Consider the following 15,725-nt stretch of genomic DNA (forward strand, 5'->3'; position numbering starts at 1 on the left):
AAATATAATATTAAATCATCAAAATAATCTCAGTCCTCATAAAATTATATTTTTACCTTTAGCTAAATTTTGAGCCTTGTTTTCATTCTTTGGATCTCATTATGATTACACAGTAAAAATAAAATTTTAAGAATATGCTAACGTTAGTAAGTTGCATGTATTTGCCTAAAAATTAATGTGTTTTATTTGTTTCTCAAATAAAAAAGCTCTAAAATTTAACGTTACGACGGAGAAAAAGTGTTGAGTGATAAATGTGTGAGCGATTCCTCGAAAAAACTGCAAATAAAATTTACAACAATAAAAAAAAACAATATTGTAAGTATGTACCTATACAAGGTTGCTTAGTTGAATATTGAATGAAGACGGTTTACGGGCGTTACAACGTGACAAAAGTAAACTTCCGATGAAATTAAGATAAATGATTAAAGTTTGTCGTCTTGGTGACACCTTAATTATCTTAACAACGAATGGTCCAACCGATCAGGCTGCAGGATTCGTGACGCTAATAAAATGTCCTCTCAGCTCCGTGAGTAGTATGTCACACAAGCAAAACAGTTACAATTAATTTAAGTTGAACAGTTGCATACGGGGTGGGTCCGGCCGGTGGCCGAATGGCTAGGGGTGGCTAATTTATCCCCTGGGTTCGCCACTCCATCCAGTCCGACCCGAGTGAGGTGCAATTTACGGTTGTGCAATATATTTTAACGCAACAAAACAAACATATCTCTAAATCTTTTGCAGCGAAAACAAAGATGGAAGGAATAATTTCTACTTTTTATGGAATCAGTATTCAATCCGCATACTGCTGATTGCTTTGATCCTCAGGTTAAAAGGAACCGGAAACCTTTTAAAAGAATTGGTTCCTTAAGGTACAAAAAAGATACCAAACAAATTGGAATTTAAATGGCTGTAGAAAAGTTAAATAATTGACGATCAAAGATTTCATGTTTAAAGGAAAAAAAATACAATTTCGACTTTTTACCTAATTTCCAGGAATAGAATATAATAGAATAGAATATAAGTCACATAAATCGATATCATATGTTGATAAATTTTGGGATATTTCTTAAAATATCGTCTAAAAAGCGCACTCTAGAAAGTATTCGAAACTGGCGGTATATATATATATCATCTAAAATTATCATTATTGTTTTAAGAGAAACGGGTGTGAGCAATAATACTACAAAAGACGAAAAACTAAACGAAACTATCAAAGATAATAATTTATTTTATGTTTTTTATTTATTTTTTATTTTAAACCCTTATCCGCACCCCAATGGTGCATAGGGCACTGCGTCATATAAACGCAGTGTTATTTTGATCGTTTACACATGAAGGAAAGGTGATCAGCCCTCCGCTTCAGGTACCAGTCCAGGGTAGTATTGAAAAAATATTACAGTGAAAAAATCACTCATATTTATTCTTACCCCCCCTGGGAATCGAACCCGGGTCCTCCAGAACGGTAACCGAGCGTGCTGACCATTACACTACGGAGGCGGACTTTATGTCTGACCATTACACTACGGCGGCTTATGTTTAGTTTTATAGATTAAAAAGTTGCAGGTCTTTTTTAAATTATTTAAATCTAACAAACTAACCATCACGCTGCTTCTCCGATGGGGTAGGCAGAGAGAATACCATGCCACACAAATGTCTTTGCAAACAATTCCGCCTCTTCTCATGGATCTTCTCACACACACCCGCCGATTATTTCGCTTACTTTCAAATATTTGTAATACTCAACCTTACCACTTTCAAATATTTGACAAACACTTAATCATGCTAAATTTTACTCGGTCTCCCTCTGCTTCTATTTTCAACTACATTTGCCTTTTAATATGTTTTACAGTGTTTTCTTCACTTATTTGATTCACATACCAAAACCATCTAAATACACCTTTCTTATTTTAATCGATAATGATTATCCTAGCATTGCATTCCTTTCTCATATATATTATTATAAGAATATATTTTTTTCATTTTTTTATAATGTTCAATAACAACATTGAATTATTGTCAAAATACATTCATCTATGCATTTTTCTAAGAAAAGATTTTCCGTTTCACCGTTCAACTATTACAAAGATAATTCCTTTTCATAATGGAGATTCAAGTCTCCGGATCATGAGCGCAGTACAAGAAATAGGTCACAGGCCAAAACCTATTTTCTGCAATTGTAAAGAAAAGTGTTCATCTCGACATTTCCCTTTGTTAATAGCTCTCTCTTTCTACCGATACGGCAGATTAAGCGAGAGGGATGAAAATATTTCCTTTATTGCGAAATAAACTCAGAAGAACGGGAGCAAGTTTGGTGAAAATCTAGAACGAATATTTCGCCTTCGAGCTGTACCGTCAGTTGCAATCTTTTTAGTTTTCGTACCTTTTGGTACCAACATTTTTATAATTTTTATGAGTTCATAAAATCAGCATATGTTTGTAATTTGTTGTAATAATTACTTACAGAAAAAAACAAACATTAATTGAGCTAATATAATTAAAAAAGTTTTTGTTGTTCTTAAAAATAAATAAAATTAACTCTTATATTTGATGCGAGTCAAAATTTACCCAAAGAAAATGAAAACAACAAAAATTGCATTAATTGATCTAGTATCATTCAAAAAAAAAAAATTTTATTGTTCTTAAAATCAATAAAGTTAATTTATTTTTATGATCAATAACATTTAAAACTAAAATTACTAACAAAAAATACCAAAAACTACATTTATTAACTAGTATCATTTGAATTGTTTTTTTATGATGCTGTATTTCTCATTATATTACACCAACAATTCATTGATTCGATGCTCTTCCTTGATTTCAATAAATCCATTTTAAACAATGGGTTAACTTACATTAACTTACATTTCCATAATACATAAATACTATGCATTTGACACCCATACTACAGATACACCCACACCCTAATCCACACCTCCACACATACACAGACGAAATATTACATACCTTAAAAATAACTATTTTTAAAAATTCGCTGGCAAAATTTTAGTAATTATTTTTAATTTGTAACTTTTCATTATAAACTGTTGGAAAGATTTGAATAAACATTTTTTAAAGTCAAATTAAAGTGATTGTGTAAAAAAAATAATTAAATAAAATGAAAGCAATAAAGTATATACTAAATAAGACCACACTTTACAATAAAGATGTGTTGAAATACTGTAACATTTCATTAAGAAAATGGTACGTGATACAGTGTGGTAGGAGGGTTTCATTGTAAAAATCGATGTCAAAGTCGAGAAGACACGCTTTCCCTCGGGAAATAAGTAAGATCGCTGAAAAATATTAAACAATTTTTAAAATTAGTGGGAAAGTCGATTGCGACGAGTAGCTAAGATAAAACAAGAATAAAAGAAACGAGTTACGCTTTTTTCAGGCTCTGAAATATAAAACTACGTTCAGCGTTGTAAAAAAGCATAATTTAAGATAACAAAGTAAAGATATAATCAAACTACAGTAAAATAAAAATAAAAGAATATCCGTACTCCTTTTACTGATAAAATAATATCTAGAATTCAAAAATAGAAAATCCAACTGATTTTAGTTATCCGATAAACGCATAGCTAAACTTCAAAAATAGTATATCCGTACTGTTTTTAGCGATTCGATAAAAGCGTAGCCAAAATTCAAAAATATAATATCCATACTATTTTCAGCACTCCGATAAAAGCAAACCTAAAATTCAAAAATAGAATATCCATACTGTTTTAAGCAATCGGATTTGTTACTGAATCTGTTTATTTTTTGTTGTTGCAAGGGTGATAAAATTAGTAAGAGATATTAGCGAACAATTATTCACATTAAAATAACCATTTTAATAAATTTAAAAAAATTGTTTTCCCAATCAAAAGACTGTTTTAAAGTTAAATTATTTTTTTATAATAATGCTTTCCTTGCATTATTTTTGTCTACCTTAATATGAAGTTTTCGGGGACTATAAAACAAGAACGTAAAAGAACTTTAGTACACTATTTTCAAATTTTAATATTCACCGGATGCTGCAGGGTTTTATGCCTCCGTCATTACTTGCATATTTTGAAATGGGGTAGAGGTACCCAAAATTAGGGGTAACTTTTAACCGCTAAGGATTTATATTATTTATGCAAATAGACTAAAAACGTCTTTAATTTTTATAATGACAATGACGAGAAAGAGAGATGATAATAAATTAAAGCGAAGATAGGAATTATTGTTTTTTAGAGAATTTTTTTATAAAGTATTTAAAACCATGATTTTCTAAAGTACAATGCATTAGCCGAGTTCCAAAAAATATCGGATAAGTACATACGTTTTAAAATATGACAAGGTTGTATGTATGTACGTATGTATACATATATTTATGTATGTATGTATGTGTATGTTTAACTATATACATATGTTTATATGTATGTGTGTAAATGATCCTCATTTTTTTAACATAAAGGTAACTAAAATATTTACTATCTATATTCTAATATAATGTGAATAATTAAATAGTAAAATTTTTATTACTGCTCATATATATTTTTTGTTGTTATTGTTTTTTTTCTACTCCTCTCTATATGTCTCCTTTTATATCCTTTACTTATTGATATTACAATTTATTTTGTTTGTTAGAGAAAAAATTACTCGTCAACGAGTGGAAACTTTAAAAAAAGGATTAGGAGTTCAAAAAATGTTTTCATAAAACAAAATTAATAAGTAAAAAAAAATAATATATTTTTCACGATTAAATGTAATCTTATATTTGAAGTAACTACGGATATCATAATGTTTGTGTTTACACACTATGGAGGTAAATATGTTCTCGCTGTGTGCAAGGTGCAAGGCGGTAGGGTGCAGTCTGCACTGTACTAGCAGAAGTCGGTGCAAGTGTTTCATTTTACAATCTAAAAGCTGTTTTCTTTTATCTTTGCGAATGATCGTAAAGTCTGCTACTTTAGTTTCCTGAACTTGCTCGGCTTGTCTGGGCTTAGCTCCTCCTGTTTATTGCACTACACAGGGTGTTTCTTAAAAAAAAACTTCTGCAGATATTTCGGTAAATCGATTTTAAAAATCTGATATTTTCACTCTGAAGAAATATTGGATTTGTTATACTCTACAAATAAATAGTAGAGAAGATGTACGTCACACTCATCTCTCCTGACATAAATTTCTACATAGCTACCTTCACATCCATACATCTAATCATACGTGTCCTCCGATCGCGTAGAATTTTGACACCACCAGATTTTAAGTTCTGATTGCTTGGATCGTGTTTTTTGATATCGAAACCGTTGCATTATTTTTAGAAAATTATAAATAAGATATTGTTATAAGTATAATAATATAAATAAGATACTGTTGATTCTGAATTATTCATATCGCATAAAAAAAACAATAATTTGGAAACATATTTTTTTGACAAAATTTTCTTTATCACGCTTAGAAAAATATTCATCTAAAGGAAAAAACATCCTGTATCAAAGTGTGTTTTTTCTATACAAGGTTATTTTATAATTTTTTTAAAAATAAGTTGTCACCTTTTACAACATATAATAGTATTGTATAAAAATGAACTTTGGTTAGAACACTCCAGGGATGCGAAAAAAATAAATCTAATAAGGTGAAGACGAAAATATCTCCTCTTTTTTATATGGCTTTTCACGGTTCACGATCAAAACGTTGGGTTATTGTCGTATTTGAATTTCAATACATACACCATGTTGGCTTTGCACCGAAGATAGGGGTAGTCGGGGGAGGGCTGGCGTCGATGTGGATTTGCATAACAAATAAATAACCTGGCCGGACCGCGCGGGGAAAGTGCATGAATCATAACGGTCACGTGCAAAATTTATAGAAGAGGGCTGTTTTTATAATCTCAAGTATCTGTAATTAAAATTCAAATGATTAAGAGCATCCTGGTGATGCAAATCAAATGTGCAGGGTATTATTTAAATGCATATGATAGATGATATACGATAGTTGTATGGTAGATAGACAGGCGCTGTGCCGTAGTTGGGGAGCCGCTCGACTGCGATTGGCGTGGCGGGTTCGATGCCCGCCAATTGCAAAATGAATACAAGATATATTTATTTATTGATTTGGCGTTTATTTGTAGAACTCCATTTTAATTTACATAATAATTTTAAATCAAACACAGATTTTTTGAGTCTACTAAGTTGTATTTTATTAACAAAAACACATAAAAATTATATTGTGACAATTGTTTCGCCTTGTTAGGGCATTATCAAACCAATGTTTTGACTTGTTAGGGCATTACATTCGTTTGGTAATGCCCTAACAAGGCGAAACAATTGTCACAGTATAATTTTTTATGTGTTTTTGTTAATAAAATACAACTTAGTAGACTCAAAAAATCTGTGTTTGATTTAAAATTAATACAAAAAGACATATTTATTTTCAATTAACGGGTGTATGTGATATATTTTTCTTACAAACCTTCCATATCTTTATTATCCTACATGTAGATAACCCTCAAATATAGAAGCTTTACGGGTTATTCCTTAAAATAAAAAATGTCCGGATGGTAAAATAAGGGAAAAATGCAAGACTGAGGTAAGCATAGTTAAAAGTTAGTTAAACCATATCCGCTCCCTACGTGGAGCATATGGAATCCACAATTTGTCTACAGGCTTTTTTGTCGGCTGCCAGCTCCCTTACATCCTGCCGAGTCCGCTTCCCGAAGTCCAGACGAGAGCTGCCGACGAATTGTCAGCGGTGGTAGTGTGTCGGGATAGTAAGGTTTTATTTTTTATTTTTAATATAAAACAATAGGATATTTAATATCTCTGTCACACAATAAATAAAAATATAAATGTTTGTTAATTTAAAGTCTTATATCTCCTATAGCTATAACCTATTGTGTTTAATACGATGTTTGATAGTTGATCGGAGCAGATATTTATTGCTATTTTTTTTTAAAGAAATATTTTTTTATTTCTAATAAAAACAAAACGATGAAGAGATAATTTATTTTAAACATTGTATAAAACATACTATTTTGTTTCATGAAAACTGTAATTTGATTCAATACACATAAAAACCGATGAATTTCGAGGTTACATAAAATGTATTTACATAAAATGTTTCTCGAATCGAAAGACAGCCTAAGTGATTATTTTCAAGCTAAAGTGATTAAAACCTCAGACGGTTGTGTTCCCTTCGCCTACAAGTATATCACTTGAAACATCCAACGAGAGAGCTATCTCTAATCTTGGCGTTCGGTTTTGAGGGCCAAAAGTTCCATTTGATAGATACAATCCTTTTCAGCGGAGTAAATAAATCCGAGAGGGATGGCAGTCGCAATTCAGGCAGCCTGCCTTCATAATGTAATTGGCCGGACCATTATAAAACATAGCAGACTTTTTCAATGCCCGTGATACTAAAAGATGTGTATAAAAATCTTTATGCGAGCAAAAACACGGGTTTCGGCGGGGAATTTCTGCGAAATTTGTTCCATATTCCACCGGAATATACGTATGTACAATATACAACGGACATTTTGTGTGTCGTAAAGTTTCCAGTTTATGCCGCGTTGATATTGGATGCTCACCCTAACATGAGCTGGTCTGAGAAAATTACAGACTAATTTGAAGATGAAGGCAAATTAAAGGTAGGACGGCAAGTAGTTTATGGCTAAGAGGCGGTAGTTTGGTGAGGTTGAGAGAAGACGTTGTTTATTAGTCGTTTGGTGAAGCAACTGAACGGGCCCTTTAATCAACCCGGAGTGATTGAACATGTAACATTGATGTCATAAACACTCTTACTTTATCAACGCGTCGTATGAAAATTATTATGACCCCCCTTGATTATCGTATTAGGTTACCACTGCCACGTAACTTCTAATAAATGTACACAGCAATTTCGATCAAAAGGGTTTCTATATATTTTAACACAGCGTCCTGACATATGGTATACCTAGATGTTTACCTTTCATCTACACTTGCTCAGATATTATGTGACTAATTAATTTTACGCAAATTTATATAAATTAAGAAATATGTGGTGGTTGGATGAGAAGATTAAAGAATTCACGATTTAGGAATACATTCGTAATTTTTTTTTCATTAAATTCTTAAATCCCCTAAAGTAATTCACCAATCGCTGATGTGCCTAAGATAGGTGTTTTTACATGTAGCAGGCAAAAATATTCCCGTTTTTTTTACCGAAATAGCAACGTCATCTGTTTAACGTAATAGCAACACAACAAAAGTGTCAGGTTGTGGTCCCGTGGCTAGTGTCGCGTACTCTTGAGTCAAGAGTTTCTCGGTTCGAACCCACTCTACCACAATTTGATACCTATTTTTAATAATGATCTGCTTAAGCTCAAAAAAATAGTATGAAATTGAAGTATTTTTGTAAATAATAAAAACACAAATATTTTTCTTAAATAAAATAATAAATAAATAAACATTGCTCATGGCGGACAGCAGAAAGATTACAAGAAATAAGTGCTTTCTCTTTTCTTTATTTTTCGTTTTACCAGTCTAAGCCACAGCAACACGCGTCGGGACAAAGGTAGTAAGTAATAAAATCGTTTGCGATATCGATCAGCTGAAATTCCCCATTATATGGTGATACTCTTATAAAACCGACTTTGCATTTTAATAGAACAAATCAAATTTTAATACATTTTTACACCACTATGATTGCCAGTCTCCCCAGAGTGATAACAATAAATCACACCCTCCCGGCGGTGGCACTAAATTGTAATTATTCACATAAATCTTCAACCCTTTAGCTCTGCCCTGAAACACCAATTTCAAGGGAAGCCTTCGCCCCAAACTACCCCGTAACTGGTATTCAGTAACATCGCCTAAGTACGCCATGACCACATAGGACGGTAATAATTTTATTGCTACAAATAAGAAGAAAGTCCATCTAATGGTTTGGCGAGTCAGTAATAACAGGGTGGTAGGCAAAGAAGGGTGTAATCAGGTACGAGGGTGCTTGTTAGAAAATCCAAGTAAATTGTTGATTAATAACGCTCTCTAAGTAGACCTAATAGGCTGACGTTTACAACAAATAGAGAAAATTACATGAAATGAGAGAGTAGAATACATTGTGAACGAAACAATTTTCAAATAAAAATCTATATGTTTTCAATATTGAAGGAAATTAACTTTGTGAATCATATTGATGTATTATTTTGAGAAATAAAAAGACTTTGTTTTTTGATCCACTCACATAATGTGAGTGGATAAAAAAACAAAGTCTTTTTATTTCTCAAAATAATAAAAATCTATATATTCCAAAATTGCTGTAAGTATCTATGAGAACTATTATTATGAGGAATTAAAGTATAAAATCAATGATGTTTCAATATTAAGTATGTATATGTTTTTTTTTTAAATTTGGTCCGCCTCCATAGCGTAAAGGTTAGCGTATTTGGCTACCAGTTCTAGAGGTCCCGGGTTCGATTCCCAGGGGGCTAAAAGTAAGTATGATTTTTTTTTCACTCTAATATTTATTCAATATTACTCTGACTGTATTTGTAGCATAGGACTAATCGATCATCTTGCCTTTATAAGATCAACTTAATATTACACCAATTGAATGCAATGGCGTATGTAACATAGGATGCGCAAGAGGGTCAGATGAAGTGTTATATTTTTTTCATGGTAACATTTGCGTTTTATGTAACGTACAAATTGAAGCAATTTTATACTTGTCCACGGTAAAATAATAAATCAGTAGGTACCAGTAAAATATCTAGTAGAACAAGTTTTTTTTAATTATTAAAAAAACTGTCATTTAGAATTGTATAGCTACATAAGGACCGTAAGTCCATTTGATCTTCACATTCATTTGAAAATGCCATAACTAGGCGAAACAATTGTCACAATATTAATATTTTATGTGTTTTTTGTTAATAAAATACAACTATGTAAGTAGACTCATTTGATTTAAAAATTAATACATAACTTAAAGAAAGCACTTGTTTTCTTACCACCTGAGTTTATTTAAGCGAAGCTAAGCTTCTATCTTCAGGTCTGAATGTAAACTAAAACATAATATTATTTTTTTATGTTAATGAAACTAGCTGTCCAATTTTTGTATTTTTATACTCGTATTTGTTTTCAAAAAGGTGTATAATTTTTTTAAATGTGATTTCATAAATGAATATCTAATAATTATTTTTTTATTTTTGTGATTTCAGTTAATTATTGCAGCTTTTTTCGTTTCTCTATTTCCTCTATATCCTTTCTTCCTTCTTAATTTTATTTGTAAGAGCCAAAATCACTCGTAAATAGATGGAGGCTTATATATACAAATACCATGTATATAATGTCTGGCCAAGTAAACTACATAGTAGGTATTTATGTAACCAAATTGGGTATTTGAATGGCTGTGTAGGAACGCATTGATAACAATCAAGAGATAATAACAAAGGCATTACAGCGGTTATTGCAATAATAATTAACAATGCGGTCAGATCACGATTCAATTCCTGCATTAAATATGTATCTGTACTTGCATACACTAACCCTTATATATACATACATGTAAACCCATAGAGACCCACACAAGGGTGTTGTCATGACTACTTGTGTTAATTGCTCATTACTATTCAAATCACCCAATAATTTATAGGTGGACTTACCTGCATAATCATTGCACCTAATTTTTCTGCTTTCATTTTAACAAATTGTTGTCGGGCTGATCTGTGAGCTAATTATAATTAGTGCCAAAAATTAAAATTAAAAAAATATACATTTGTGTGTACATATTCACAAATATGTTCGATAATATTTGATATTTTGTGATGAAAATTACTATGTAGTATTAACTTTACCTAGTAGCGTATAAAAGACATATTTTTACAACATTTTGAGAGTATCCTAATATTTCTTCATAAATCTGGATACTCTTCAATTTAGGAGTTTTTAAAAAATTATTTTTTGATATCTCAACGTGAATGAATAAAAATAAGACTTAGCATTAACGGGGCTTACGACCGTCATAGGCTGGTCAAAGTGATCACTTTACACAAGTGTATCATTCACCAACTCTACCCATGATTGACAACCACACTACTCATATTCTTGAAACTTCTAAATAAATTGTTCAAATTCGAAACAAAGTGCTTGAATTCACTAGAATTTCACGAGAGACATATACGGTGAGATGAAATCTATGACGTTTATGACGGTCGTAAGCCCCATAAATGCTCAGACTTTCATATTCTTTTTCATCTTTGCTGAGATGTCAACAAATAATTAAGACATATTTTGAGATACACATATTTTTTTTGAAAAATTGCTAAAATAATATATATTAAAAAATATAACCCTCTCTTATAAATTAGATAAAATTATAAAAATTTTATCTAATTTATACATAACTTCATTAATTGATTCGGCAGTCAATTTTTGGTAAAATCTATCTATTTTTAATTAAAGTTTTACTTAGTAAATACCACTATTTCTTGAAATAGTGGTATTTACAAAGTAAAACATTAATTAAAAATTAAACAAAACTATTGATTAAAAGAAAAACTTACTAGCACTGTTAAACAATAATGTAACGCAAGACGACCAACATTACACTAAAATAACTAAATAACCAAGAAAACAAACTAGCATCTAACGTTCCTGAGATTTTACTACCCCCATTTACCATAGCCTCAATATTTATGATACCGTTGACAGTTTGATACCTGACTCTGAATAGTGTCGAGTGTTAACATTTGAAGTTATCACTTGAATCGTTAGTTGTGATGTGGTATTTTGCGCTTATATTCAAACCCGTATAGATACGTTCTCCGCAAATATGACATTTCTGGAAAAACGTATTTATGTATTTATTTATACGTGACCCGGTTCCGACGCACAATTAAGAAAATACGTTTTTATAAGTGTCCTGACAATAACGTGTTGAAACACATTGTTTAACAAAGATATTCTTGTGAATTTGGATTAAACGATAAATTTTAATATCAAAAAGTATTTTACTGTTCACATACATTACATTGTTTCAAAGTTGTAGGTTCTACTGATGGGGGGAAACTTTTCAAATGTTAAATAAATACACAATTGAATAAATATCCTCGGAGTGAAGTTAAATCCATATCGAAATCCGAAGATTTGTTTCTTTTACATAGCTCATTTAAGTTTAGCAAAAGCTCTAGAGAATAGTGGGAAAGTTTAGACGATTTTTAGCGCTTCGTAGAGGTTAGGGGTGATCTTAGAGCAGCTCGTATAACTTCTTGGTGGGTAGATTTATATGAAGAGAAAAGTTTGAGGAGTCTAATGGATTTCTATCTTATAATGCCGGTAGAATATACGGAAAGGGTCATTTTAAATTAAGAGTCGATTAAGATCGAGTGAATTTTAAATTTATCCTCATATCGTAGTATTAACTCAATGTTCAAGATCGCCAAAGTTGTCTCATTCTTTCAAAATGCTTTCTACATATTTAGTGATATTCAACATATAAGTCACCTTCAGTAGTTTGCATCCCATAGCACATCTTCATCTCGGTAAAACACATTACCAGATATTTAAAATTATTTATAAATGGTTTATAAAAAACACTTATTTTAAATTACTTTTGAGCTTATAAATGCAAACATGACGAATTACCATAAATGAAAACACAAATAAAATATTTTTTTTTAAATATCTAAATCATCATGCATTATATTATTCTACAAGGAAATATATATTGTATATACTCGTGTAAGTGTGTATGTGTCTTATCAAATAAGTCTTTGACGTTACTGATTGTGTTGAATTATACATGTTGAAAAGCAACAGGAAATCGAAAAAAAAACGTATAAGGTTCCAAATATCTACATTGACGAATTTAGATTAAAATAGGAGAACTCATTGTATGTAGAAAAGTAGATTTTATTGTATGTACATATTTAATATTACTTGTACAAAGGCTTCCATCGAAAAACTGCGAGCCAAATACCCGATAAGTGTTGGAAAATGTGCGAAGGTCCTTTATTCAATATTGAAAAAATCGGGTGAGGAGAGGAATCATAGCATATGGCGAGTGTGAGGTAGATATGAGAGAACATTCCCCAGCATTATAGAGGAATATGAATAGAAGATAGGTGAGATGCAAGAATGGAGAGAGGAGGGAACAGGGGTCCGTAAGTGGATTTCAGAATACGCTGACGATAACCCCGTTTTTTTATTATATGGATTTTTATTTCCAAAGAAATATACGAGTATGATATGAGAGGGACTACATTTTCAATTTGTCAAAAAAGTTTTATGAAATTTCGATGGTAACTTTTATCCGTTTTATGAACGGATTTATAAACACAAATATTTAAAATTTTATTAAAAAAAAAAAACATATTTTTAATATCGGGAACAGAGTGAATGGTGTAATAAAACCAGTTATATATAGTAAATAACTAATTTCAGTGCACTATTGGAAAATAAGGAAAGAATCCACGACTTATGTTGAGCATAACCGATAAAATAGTAGGTTTGTTAATATAGTTAGTCCTGAAATAATTGAAGTTAAAACAGTAAAACAAAAAATGGGGTGAATGTAGTTAAAAATAGGTACTGAGGAAGACCGTGGAAGGTTTGATATGATCAAGTATTTCAAAAACTCAAAAGTGGTCAGGTCAGGAGTCAGAATAATTAGCTGGTATGTATGAGAAGATTTATTTATTTATTTACGGCATTACTGCCTTTCACAAAAAATAACATAGAAATGAGAAATTAAGATAGATTACATAGAAAATAATAATAAATGATATTAAATAAAAAAAAACAATTATGAAAAATTAAAAGATAAGTATTAGTAATAAAACAATGAAAAACTTGGTTAAAAAATGGTACAAATTAGGGAAGCCAATTATCGAAATAAAATTCATACCAAGAGATCCAAAAAGTGCTCTGTAAATTTTGATTTAAAGATGATTATTGATGTACTAAAAATATCAACCAATGGCCCGTACATGGAAGTGCATAAATGTGGGAGTTGCAAAGATTGTTTGTAAATACAGAGTGGTGTGGCGTTCTATTATCTCTGCATACCCATGCAGGGAAGCAGCGTGACAGTTAATTAAATACTATTTGAGACGATGCTCTAATTTTAATGTATTTCAACAACAGTATGATACCTGTAAATAAGAGCGTTACCAGGAAAACATCAGAATACAGAAGGAAAATAAAATCCCCGCGGGAGGCTAGGAATTATCAGTGTCGAACACCCGTCGGTAGTACAAAGCGAATCTCAATCCCTCTACCGGGAGGGGAGAGGTGTCACAACTTCGTATACCAGAAGCGCAGGATACGAATGAGTGAATTCAGAATTTAATGTTACATCTATGTCACTAATCTTAGGAAAGTTCGAATAAATACAAAAATAAATCACTATAATGGGTTTATACTCGGTTATTTATACTACATAGATCTTGCAATAACGGTTTCTACCATAATTGCAGTTCAGAAGAAAAATATGAAAAATATATCACAGTGTCGAATCGACTCAAAATATTTCAACGATTTTAAATTTGAAATATCAAATTTTTAATTTCACTTTACTTAGTAAATACCACTATTTGTATGTATGACTCAATTTTGGGTGCTTTGCCAAAAAACATACTTTTTCCTAAAAAAATACTGTCACACGTGTTTTTACCACAGATTTTACCACAAAACGACAACGAAATCAAAAAAAAAAAACATCTTAATTGATTTAATGTACTTTGTTGAATGAAAAAATCAAATACTTAAAAATGAAGGGGGTGGTAGGTCGAAGAAATCACGATCATTAGTGAAAATAATGATTATATTCCTTTTTAATTTATATTTTATCTTATGACAAAGAAAATGCAGAGAATAAAAAAGCTGCGAACAAAGTATAAGACTAGAAAGAAAATATATTATGGTCTAACAAAAGAATCGATATAACTAAAGCCTCACAGTACTGGGGGTAAGGATTTTCTTAAAGCGAAAACCATTATGTCTATGAAAATTGCTATCCAGTGTGTTTTTCGTGCCTCCGTTGTTATTATCTATTTCTTCCTGTTAAGGGATGGCTGGTAGAGGAGTAAGAAGGGAATGGGGTGGGACCCACCCTTAGCAGTGTCGCGACACTCATTTAAAGTTGGAAATTGCTTCTTCCGTAAGAAGCTGATGGGTTGTAAATTGAACAAAACACGATATCATGCGAGTGCTGCGTACAAGACGCCTAAAGTAATGAAAAGATTTTTGTACGGTATTATTTTAAAGAACCCCTCTTGTAAACCTTTTTAAAGATACCTTCAAGGAAGATCCTGAAAATGGTTTATTAATTTATAAGAATTTAAGAAAAATTTAAAATAAACTATTAGATTCCTTTCTGCTTCGCTAAAAAAATCTTTACTAAAATAACCATATATGGCTCTAATGAACTGACATGTTTATATCATGAGATTAATGACAAATAGTGTTTTAAGGAGTTCTAAAAATTTGAGAAATGTGAATGTCAATCATGGTTAGAATGGGGAATGTTGCATTTATGCATATATAACAGTTTGTATTATCACACGTTGATGAGGACTGTTAAAAATTAATTAACTGAAAACTGATTCTACACAAGTGTTTTTATTTTTACACTTAAAACAAATTGTGTTATTTGGCAATTCAAACATAATTGAAAGACTCTTGAAGGACAATTAATTTAAATAAAAAACAAATTTGGCACGGAAAATAACAATGAAAAGAGATTTTTTTTGACAGTATATAAGTTTAAAAAAAAAACAGTTCGAG

General features: G+C 31.0%; 1 protein-coding gene across 8 annotated transcripts in view; it reads right to left on the reverse strand.

Moving 5' to 3' along the window:
* Ten-m (teneurin transmembrane protein Ten-m) overlaps positions 1 to 15,725 on the reverse strand; it is a 514,493-nt gene that overhangs the window by 151,134 nt on the left and 347,634 nt on the right. The gene's annotated exons all lie outside the window — the stretch shown is intronic.

The sequence above is a fragment of the Brachycentrus maculatus genome, unplaced genomic scaffold, assembly GCF_059751285.1.
Source record: "Brachycentrus maculatus isolate JH-2025_06_01 unplaced genomic scaffold, ASM5975128v1 h1tg000090l, whole genome shotgun sequence".
Lineage (NCBI taxonomy): Eukaryota > Metazoa > Arthropoda > Insecta > Trichoptera > Brachycentridae > Brachycentrus > Brachycentrus maculatus.